The following is an 11,849-nucleotide window of genomic DNA, read 5'->3' as shown; positions in this document are numbered from 1 at the left end:
TAATACATACTTTCTATTTTGGCTGTAGCATCTTGGGCGAATACCCCAAGGCAGCGTCCAGAAAATCATTATGAAGGACTACCCCATGGGAGGGATGTAAATGTAAAAATAATTAAGATGTGTTATAAACGCCACAACTTTCACTGTTTGAGACGGTAATAATGGCTTTACTCATATGCCGGCATAAACAACCATGATAATGTTTCATATGTCTATCTTCAGTAGCTCGACATGGTACAGTTTCATGGGGCTCTAGTCCCCACCAAGTTTACTGTGCCTGTGACATAAGTTCCTTTGGTCTCTCAAACAGGACTACAAACTGAAAAACTACATGAAAAAAGTGCAATGAACAACAATCTCCAAAGAGGCCTGTGCAATGGTAACACACACACAAACCTATACGATAAAGAAGAAATGGTTAAACCCACAGGGTGATGGATAAATCAGTAGGGGTAGGAGATGGGTTGAGCTGGGTGATCTTAATCTAATTTTTGTTAGTTTATATCGGTTAATGAGCAGTAAACTGAGATCTACAGTAGAAACATTTTTTTTTTAAATTTTAGATGTACATGAATCCTCAGTGCATCTAGTTGGAGTTCTTTAGTGAATATGCAGCAAAACACAGTGTGAGTGCGAGGCAATTTAAAGATACAAGAAAAAAGAAGAAACATGTAAGAAAGGGTTACAAAAATTAGCAACATTAAGGTACTAAAGACAGCCACTTTCCATTTAATTATTACAGGTATTTATTAAGGTATGCTACATTTAAATATGTATTCTCCTATGAAATAACGTATAATGCTTTATTCAATTGATAAAGGCCACCGGCCAATAGCAAATACATCACAAGGTTACAGTTCGACATTTTACATCAGTTTTCTCTAGCAATTAAACCATGATAGATAAATCTAGCAAGGTTGTTCAGAGCATCAGGATTTTTTGTTTTCATCATAGCAATATAACAATTTGAAGATGTATTGTTAGTATTCAAATTAGGAATGCAATGAGCTGTCAGTTCCTCATCACGTGGACAAACTGGTAAAAATGCTTCTCATCCTCAATTTCATACATATTTTTCTTTAAGCAATATTTACACAGCCTATGTATTTTTTGTAAATGTTCATGTCTACCAATTTCTGTTGCAAGTCTATGATTTGAAGCCCTGAATCTTGAAAATGCTACTCTGTATTTCCTCACTAAGTCACCAAGTTAGTCCTTCCATGTTCATCTAATGTACGCAACATATTATAGCAAGCTCTGGGGTACCTCTCTGGTTCCATCCTAATCAATTTCAGCCAATACTTAATATATCGTATGGTGTACACTGAAAATAATGGTAATCTACCAGGACCACGACATTTGATGTCCTTGCGCTCAGCCCCAATATTTTTTTACAGAAGTTATGTTGAACTATTTCTATTTGTTCACATTCTTGAAGCCCTAAATTTCAGCTACATAGAACAAAGTTGGTACAACAACATGATCAAACAAATATAGGGACTGAGTCAAAGGCGCGTCAAATTTTCTGATAAAGTATATCAGAATATTCATAGCATTTTTTTCTTGCTGTGCTAGAGTACTCTTAGCTTTGCTCCAGGACAAAAAGCTGAAAATATCAGCCCTAAGTACTTATAATGGCTAACAATTTCTACATTTTCATTATTTAGAAATCATTTCCATGTTTATTTAAATAACCACCTCGTCTGAATACAATGATTTTTGTTTTATCTATGTTGATCATCATGCCATATTTTTTGCAGAAGTTTCCTAGTTTTACTATAAGCTTTTGCAAGCTACCAACCTTGTCACTTACCTCTACTGCATGGTCTGCAAAGAGCAAATGAGAGGTGTTAGGTGAATCTTCATTAACGAAAATGCCTTTACAGCTTTCATCATTTCTTAAAATATATACAAATTCATTTAGAAATAGAGAAAACAAATGGACTTAACATGCAGCCTTGTTTGGTGTCTATGGCACAATAAAAAAATCAGATATACCATCTTTCATCTGTATACTTGACTTCAATTGCTTATACATAGATTTAATGATTTTGACTGTCTTTGTATTAAACTTGTTTTACAGAAAAACATATATTAATAATGTATGTCAACGCAATCAAAGGCTTTAGCGAAATCGATGAAAATACAATAGCATCTTCCCCCCTGTTTTGTAAGATATTTCTATATTAGGGCTTGCAATGTGAAGCAATTATCTATTGTACTATAGCCTTTCCTAAACCCACTTTGTTCTTCACAAAACTTACTTGTATCTTCTGCCCATTTTACTAACCTTTCATTTAGAACTTTTGTAAATATTTTCCCCACAACGTTTAATAGAGAAATACCTCTGTTATTATTTGGATCATTTTTGTCACCTTTTTTTATAGATTGGGCATATAATAGCCTCTTCCCATTTTGCCGGGAAGACCCCAGTTTGCATAACTTTGTTATATAATGAACATTAACAGGGGACTAGAATTTCACTATTTTAAAACATCTCGACCACTAAGCCATCAGGTCCACCCGATTTGTTATTTTTCATTTTCCTCATGGCAGCAATTATTTCTTTATTTTTTTATTTTATCTTCTAAATTATCAATTTCTTCATTTTCAAGTGTTTCCAGATTGTCAATGAGCTGTTTAGCTGCATTTTTGAACACGAGATCAATAGGGTGCTTAGCTATTTCTAATAAAGACCGAAAATATTGAAGCCAAGTGTCTCTTGATATGTTATTTCCTCCTGCTTTTGAAAAAGTATACTCTTTCATCCGATCCCAGATTTCATTTGGAGAACTAGGGTCTTTAAACAGGTCCTCCGTTGTCTTTTAATTGCATTTGAGCATGCTCACACATTTTCTTGAATTTATTTTTACTTATTTATATGCTTGGAGATTTGCATATAAATTTGTATGCAAACACATTCAATAGCTTATATTTTCTATTTTGGCTTTTTCGCAATTTTCATTCCACCAAATTGGTTGCTTTTTCAATTTCTTTTCTGCTTGCAAGACATACAGTCTGCTGCATAATATAGTATAGCACACAGAATATCAACACCTGTGTTTACGTTTACTTTTACACTATAATGGAACTTTTCTATCATAGTTTGTATAGTTGCGTCTAATAGCTTTTCTTGGAAAACCTCGTAAATTTTGATTTCCATTTATATTTAATTATTTGTTGAATGGGTTTAGTATCATGTATATTTGTAGGTCGTGAGCCTCTAAATGATGTTGCAATGTGTCGCATTCCAACACTATAAAGTCGGCTACCTGTGGGACCAGATACAATTACATAATCAATAGTGCTTTTACCTATATGAGATACAAAAGTGAACTCTCCCTGAGCATCTCGGGCACTTCTACCATTTAAAACATGTATACTAAAATTTTTGCACAAGGACAACAAAGACGTACCAAAATAATTTTGCCCGTCATCTTTTGATTTGCGATTTATGTTAAAAGTGTCTCCGTCAAAGTTTTAACCTGGAGGCATATACATGTACTTACTGCTATCATCAATTATAAAATCCTGTCTATTCCCTATTCTAGCGTTAAAATTTCCAGCACAGATAAGATAAGGGTGGTCATACTTCTCAGATAATTTAATCATACACTGCTCAAGATTATAAACACCATTTGATTCAGGTAATGATTCATAAACACTAGAGTTTTCAGGAGGGATGTACGTATGTGAAACAAAACATTACGTCTTTGCCATAACATAGTAAGTCTTCAGCACATAATATAAACAGGCTATCAATACACGGTTTTGCCATTTCTAATGTATACTTTCGTATTTTCTTTTTAACAAAGACGCATATACCACCATTTGTTCTCCCAGTCTGGTTACTCCTTTCTCTGAGGTTACTGAATAATACATAATAATAGTTAGCCATAATACTGTTGCATTTTTCTATATCATCAACACGAAAATAACGTGTTGATGTATATAATCCAACAATCGGGATTTTTTTAACGACTTATGACTCGATACAAAACCATTAGTACAATATGCAAACGTACCATGAAACCCCGAAAGGTTATGAAAAAAACGCACGATTAAAATAATAACTCATTTTTTGGGATTCACTTTAATGATATTAAAAAACAACACATGAACCCGAGACAAAATCAATATTCGAACCAAGTTTATATACAACATCACGCATACTTATTGATCGTAACGGCTCACCTTAGAAAGACAGAACGAGTCGAGTAGGTTGCATAAATGATGGATTGTGTGGAGCCAAAATAAATAAACACATATATTATAACTGACATTCAGGATCGAAAGCACGAAAAGCTGTTACAATAATAGGATGAGATGAAATATTGATAAGTTTCACTTTCATGCAGCATACAGCCATACACTTAAAAACACCTTGTTATATTTCACTATCTATCATTTAGGCAACTAATTATATTAGCGCGCTTTTAAACATCCAAGCACCAATTGAACTTTTCCACTTATTTGCAATCACCCCACCATCCTGGACAACAACGGAATGTTTTCTTGATTTGTCTGCCTTCGGCAGCTGCTGGGATAACAAGGTGTGAATTGAGCATGGTGGTCCTAAGGCTGCTTTTTGTCGGAGTTACAGTTATATTTTTGGGTAAGTTTCGCAGAAACAAAAAGCACTAGGTAAAATCGTTGTCTTATCATTGTTTTTTTTTTCAAAGAGCTAAAATATATGTATTTTGGAAATTATCCATCCGTGTGGTTAGATACAATAGATACAATAGACAATAGAAGTGTTACCCCCTGAATCAAAGTAATCAAATAATAACCTAGTAATCAATAATCGAAGTAGGCAGATCTTGAGTAATTCTTATACCTGGTCTATTTTTTTTTTTTTTATTTTTTTTTTTGTGAAATTTGATGTTAATAAAATGATAACCGGAGCATATTATTCCACAGTCATTTATCTTCCCCAAAGTATTAGTTCAGTAGGGATGAGGCTTTTATTGCCCAGTGTGTGTATTTGTTACTGAAGTTAAAATTGTTCTATTATGTTCTTTCAATCCATTTTACAATGAAAATTTTGTTAATTGTTTTCATTGAAACAATCACTTTAAAGTTGAAAATAATAATAATAATAATAATAATAATAATAATATAAACTGTTGTTTTTTGGTATCTTTTCACGACAGATGTCACACAATGCAGAGGTTGCAGGCAAAACTTGGCTCTAGGCAAACACACGTACCAAAGTTCCACTTATATAAATGAATACGGTGTGTACAGTGCCAGTCTCGCTGTGGACGGTAACCATGACGACGCCATGTCTCATGACAGTTGTACCCATACTCGTGCTGGTCAGGGCTAATGGTGGCTGGTCGACTTAGAAACCACGAAACGTGTGGACGGTGTTATCATAACAAACCGTGCCGACGGATATTGTACGTTGGTTCTGTGTTTTATATGTGTTATCAAATTATTCAACGCCTTTCATTATCGTGCATGTGAACCACATTTCTTGTAACAAAGGGCGGACAGAAGCCGTTTTCTAAAGACTTTATTCATCACTGCATCTAACAGTTTAATAACTGATTTATTGTTTAATGTGTCGTTACATATCACATCCAAGTGTGATTAAAGTGCTTTGTAAAATTTAACCATTAGCCGATTTTTAAATTCAGCTTACCGTTTGAATAATTTTGAAGTGAGAGTTGGAACCTCTTACCAGGATAGTTCATCATTCAACCAGTACAAACTCTGCGCCAGTTACCCGGATGAAGCACCCGTGGGGAACTCGTCTCTGTCCTGTGGGTCACCACTGAGAGGACGATATGTCTTGGTCATTAAAATAGGCAGTGACGATAATCCGTTGCAGCTTTGTGAAGTGGAGGTTTATGGTGAGATTATGAGTTCTCAAAATTGCATTTACAGGCAAGCCTCAAACTACGATATATCTCATTGCGCACATGTATATACAGACTTGACATTTGATATGGAATATTTTTTTCCAAATCATTTTTCATCAGTTTTTTTCCTATTTAGCTGACTGATAAATGAAAATAAGGATTTAAATCGTGTTTTAACAACTTTAAATTACCTCTTTGATGTCATTGTGACATCAGTTCATTAATGGAATTCGACAGAGAAGCAAGCAAAAACACATTGCCTATTCTATGGCATACGACAACCATTAAAAGAGATATTTTGGACCTCCAGATTTTCCAAATTATTGTCTGTAAAGGAGTTACACGCTCCACAAAGAACCCTCATGTCAGTGTCTAGTCACAGTAACGACCGCTGTTACGCATGACCTCTTCAGGCTGCTACCAGCGCTCTCAAGTGGCAACGGATTCCTTGGGATAGGTTCAATCTGGAATAACAGTCCAAGCATCGGTCAAAATCTGTCCAATTTGGTCCAGTTTTGTTGTAGATCATGTAGGCCATTGATTCGGCGAGTAATGGCCTACCCACATATTGTCTATGTGGTTCAATTATGGTGATTTTGATGACCAAGGTAGCTGCTCATTCCTTAGGTTCTGTAAGTAATCTGCTATTAGAAGTGCTCTGTAAGAACCGGCAATCTCACCGTGCAACCTAAAATTGTTCCTAAGTTGCCCCCTATCAAATGATAGCAAATGGTTCCCAGATTATTTCTTTATTTGATCTGGTTCAGGTTTTCGTCGTTGACTACCATTGGTGTTTTGGCACCAATGTGATTTCCACTCCAAATACTGACGCTGTTAATGACCTAAGTCACTTTAGATGCGGCACACGCTTCGTCGTTGGCCTCTTTTGGATGTCTGTAAACTCTGTTTTGACTGTTGAGCGGTACAGGTGAAATCTGACCTCAATACAGAAAGCCACGAGATTTCAGTGTTCAACCCAGAAACAGTCAAGGTCCCCAATTCATTAGAGAAACATACAACGATGTTTTGCTGTTTACAGTGGGTTCCTTGGAAGTCGTCTGGTATTCTAACCTGCTAAAACCAGTTTGGTGTAAGCTGAGGGCCTTGAAAAGTGCATTTTGGTGGCAATTTACCCCTCATTCTGAATGGACTGGGTGGCTTTTGTTTAGTTGCAACAGCATATCCCGAAAGACAGTGGGTCCTGTGTCCTGATGGTAAGATTTCAATACATTGGGTGTGGCCTCTGTGTAGGTACATCAGTCTGGGCATTACTCTTTAAAACTGTGCGGACCGTTTCGTTTGGCACAATTATCTGTCTGGCAATGCCTGTCTTTTTCGCGCCATTCTGCCACAGGTTAACAAATTTGTAAAGCACTGCATAGCTCATTTTACACACTGCAAACCAGACCACTTGCATGCAAATTTTAAATTATTCTATGCAGCAGTTGCCGACATATGAATACTTCTTTGAAAGAACCATGCTTTGCCAAACCCAAGCTTTGGCCAGCCCAAAGGAACACTACCCAAGTAAATCACTGCATATTACATAATGCAGCAGCGCAACAAACCTGGTATTCAGTTAATTGGTAGCGACACACCTGACTACACACTTCTCCATTCACATATCTTATATGAGATCGGAGTTTGTGAAAAAAAGAATGCATTTTCACCTTGGCATACCTTCGAAACTGAAATATTCCATATTAAATGTCAAGTCTGTATTATCATTAGTTCTTATGGGCGTAAATAGAAGTATCTATACCTCTTATATATTCAATGGTTAATTCAATGTTGAAATAACCGGTCAATCAGGTACTGGCATATTTTTGTTATAAGTTTTTAAAGTCTCATTTTTAATCATTGTTTTCGTATAGGTTTTACAAGTTCAACCACGTTCCAGAGGGTAGCAGCAGGTGCTCGCGCGCCCATATTGCCCATAACCACGCTAAATGTCCCCGGTATCATTGAATGCAGCATCTCCTGTATGAAACACTGGAAGTGTGCGGCTATAAACATTTTCTGTGCTGGAAATGACCAATGTGTCTGTGAACTTCTGCCCAGCACTGCCCAATCCGGCGACTTGCAGGCAAGCACTGGATACAGATATTATGAAAACTGCTTGGGTACAGTGTAAGACGAGACAGTCTAATTAGTGTGGATATATCACGTACAAACATATCCCAGCGAAGTATGCATGGCTTCGTTATACATACCTTTTAAGGTTTTTCTACCATTGTGAATCAATGACATGATATTGTTGTGCATTTTTAAAATTAAATATATATGATATGATGATATGCTCTGCGGTTGGAACAACTCAACATTCGCATTGTATTAGAAATGAACAAGTACTGATCACTCACATTGCTGACCCAAACTAGTGTGAAGTCGACATGATCGCAAGAGGGATAATTAAATCAAACGTAAATATTTCTTCCTCTTCCTTGTTAATTGATGTGAGAAGGCGGCCGGTTTCCTACACAACTGAGTAACTTAAAATCGCATTATCATGAAAATTGACATGGATAGGAAACAAAACACAACATGGTTCTTGCGTTGCTTTGCGGGAGGAGATACGAGTTTTAAATTGTGATGATGCCTCGAACAAATATGTTGCCTCTGAAAAAATAAGACGTTTAAATTTGGAAATTATTGCCTGTCACTTCTAGTTATGATTAATGACTCTTGAGTTAAAACGGCGTTAACGACATTATAATTTTCCACTCCAAAAACGCTACACTGCATGAGCTCTAGTTAGCAAATTCACCCTGATGAATTTATTTATTTATTTCTGGCTTCATAAGCCTTTATCTGACCCAGCACTGAATCCGTTCTACTTGGTACAGACGGGTTTCTGTTGAGTACATTCGTTTCATAAATAGATGTGCTGTCAACACATTTTAGACAGCTAGTACGTTTTGGATGTTTTTTAAATGTTATACAATAGATGCGATTTCCATTATGGGGACAATTTATGTGTTACAGCGCATTGGTAAGTTGCGGTTTACTGATGCCATCATTCATTTTATTGCTACCAGTACTTCTCTTATACTTACTTTATTCATTGTATCCTAGCATCTACATGTGTAGATGGAAATGTACAATAGGAATGCACTTATAAATAAGTATGAATTATAATAGGTAGTGAAATAGTACGACTATTTGTAAGAAAAATACAAAACATAAGTGGCAGAGTCCAAGTGGTTTTACCTACTCAACAGCCAGTACACTTGTTGGTAATAGGGGCAGCACAGCCCCTTTTTTGAAAGGCTAACCATAAATATTTGGCAAGAGCAATCATCTGTTCATTCTTCTTACCAGTCATTAGTGTTATAAATTTATCCATTCTGGTAAGATGCTCAAAGTTAATACAGACTTGACATTTGATCTGGAATTTTTCAGTTTCGAAGGTATGCCTAGGTAAAAATGCGTTCTTTTTTCAAAAACCTCCGATCTCATATATATTTACAGCGTCAGTATTTGGAGTGGATACAACATTGGTGCCAAAACACCAATGGTAGTCATCAACGAAAACCTGAACCAAATCAAATAAAGGAATAATCTGGGAACCACTTGACTATCATTTGATAGGGGGCACCTTAGAAACAATTTTAGGTTGCACGGTGAGATTGCCGGTTCACCCAGTGTACTTTTAACAGTAGATTACTTACAGAACCAAGGGAATGAGCAGCTACCTTGGTCATCAAAATCGCCATATTTGAACCACATAGACAATATGTGGGTAGGCCATTACTTGCCGAATCAATGGTCTACATGCCCTACAACAAAACTGGACCAAATTGGACTGATTTTGACCGGTGCCTGGATTGTTATTCTAGATTGAACTTGAAAAACCTATCCCAAGGAATGCCTTGCTAATTGAGAGTGCTGGTAGCAGCCAGAAGAGGTCAGGCGTAACAGCGACCATTACTGTGACTAGACACTGACATCAGGGTCCTTTGTGGAGCGTGTAACTCTTTTAAACCCCCTTTACACTGGACGGCGTCCTTTCTGCGTCCTTTGTGCGACCATGAAACTGGCCAGGACGCCGTCGGACGCTCAAAGAACGCACAGTGATCGCCAAGGTCGCACAAAGAACGTTCAAGCATCGCCGAGGACGCCATGGACGCCGCGAAGTTTTGAGCATGTTCAAAACAATCGCAGAGAGAACGCGATGTAGGATGGTCGATCAATGGACGCAGAAAGGACGCACAGGCATCGCCGTAGTCGCAGAGAGAACGCACAAGCATCGCCGCGGTCGCAGAGAGGACGCACAAGCATCGCCGCGGTCGTAGAAAGGAGCCACAAGCAACGCTTTGGTTGCAGAATGAAAACTCAAAGAATGTCCAGTGTTCGACACGTAGAACGTTATTTTTTTTCACTCTCAAACGGGGCCGTGCTGAGGTATTTTTCACCAGAAAGGAATTCTAAGGGTAACAGTGGTCTCATATCAGCCTCCGATTGTTTTTTCCCCTAAAATTCATGAAACGATCCATTTTTTTTTTTTTTTTTGAGGTTATTATTAAACGAATATTTTGCCTTTTTTACAAGATTAATTGTCAGAACTTTTTGCAGAATGCTTCATTTGAAAACGGATTCAAACATTCTATGTTGTGTCAGTCATACTTTCTCGTTTTCGGTCCCTGTCCATCCTTCTTATAAGAATAACAATGAGCATCTGGCTGATTATCAGTCCATGCAGACCTTGCATCACTATAGTTTAAAGCGTTTATTCCCATTTATTTGTTTTGTGTGCTGGAAATGTTCTTTATTGGATGACCTGGTTAGAACCGATGAAAAGATGAGTTAGAATATAGAGAAGGACGCCCAAATAACGCTCATCGGTCAAGCAGGATGCAGAATGATCGTAGAATAGACGCCACTGATCGCCGATGAAGGTACCCAGAACGCAGCAAAAATGCTCAATGATCTCTCAAACATCGCAATGGACGCCTTGGGTTGCACAGATGACGTACAGGCAGGTTGCTCGCAGTTTTACAGGTAAAATCAAGATACGGTTGTTCAAAGGACGCACAAGGGACGCAGACGCCTTTACACTGAGACACGATTTAATTGCTTTGGCGACCGTTGAGCGTCCTGACCACATTTTTGAACGCAGAAGGGACGCAGAAAGGACGCCGTCCAGTGTAAAGGGGCCCTTACAGACAATAATTTGGAAAATATGGAGATCCAAAATATCTCTTTTAATGGCTGTCGTATGACGTAGAATAGGCAATGTGTTTTTGTTTGCTTCTCTGGCAAATTCTATTAATGAACTGATGTCACAAAGACCTAAAAGAGATAATTTAAAACACGATTTTAATCCTTATTTCCATTTATCAGTCAGAAAAAACTGATGAAAAATGATTTGGAAAAAAATATTCCATATTAAATGTCAAGTTTGTATATTGTTTTTTTGTACACTGAATAAAGATCATATCGGAGATCTGTATAAAGAAGGCACAACACAAGGAAATGGATTTCATCTTCTATTTCCCCAGAATTACACTTTTTGCAAATTCTGACTGCTTGAGGAATATTTTCATATCTACCTGTTTCAATACCTAGGTTGTGCGCACTTATGCGGAATCCAGTTAAAATGGTGCATTTATCTCTATCTTTAATTGTATTTAAGTATCTTTCCTTCACATATTTGTTCTTGTATTGACAATAAACTTGCAATTTGGACTTGGTGTTGGTTATATATGTCTCTCTGCCATTCTTGTGTTATTCTGTCCCTGATTCTTTCCCTAAACCATTGGATAAAGTTTTTTTATCATATGTTTGGTCTAGCCACACATCACCAAAGCCGTTCTTTAAAGTATTTGTCTCACACCTTCACACCATGACATGTTTTCCTGCTTTATCTCCGTAAGATTGGATGTTTTTTTTAAAGATTGTATGTTTCTATTTCATCCAGGTAGGACTGTTTCAATAAACTATTATCTTCCAGGTTTAATATTTCTTGCGAAGATTTTATAA

The 11,849-nt window shown here is 37.0% G+C and overlaps 1 long non-coding RNA gene across 1 annotated transcript; it reads left to right on the top strand.

The window, feature by feature from the left end:
• Positions 1 to 5,160: 5,160 nt before the first annotated feature.
• Positions 5,161 to 8,331, top strand: LOC147760676 (uncharacterized). The gene is made up of 3 exons (XR_015335628.1): positions 5,161 to 5,402; positions 5,643 to 5,858; positions 7,742 to 8,331. It is a non-coding gene; the product is annotated as an uncharacterized LOC147760676 (long non-coding RNA).
• The last annotated feature ends 3,518 nt before the right edge of the window (positions 8,332 to 11,849 follow it).

The sequence above is a fragment of the Lingula anatina genome, chromosome 7, assembly GCF_051362555.1.
Source record: "Lingula anatina isolate TDL-2025a chromosome 7, LinAna3.0, whole genome shotgun sequence".
NCBI classification, from domain to species: Eukaryota; Metazoa; Brachiopoda; class Lingulata; order Lingulida; family Lingulidae; genus Lingula; species Lingula anatina.
The sequence above is the reverse complement of the archived record's forward strand: the minus strand, read 5'-3'. Positions and strand labels throughout refer to the sequence as shown.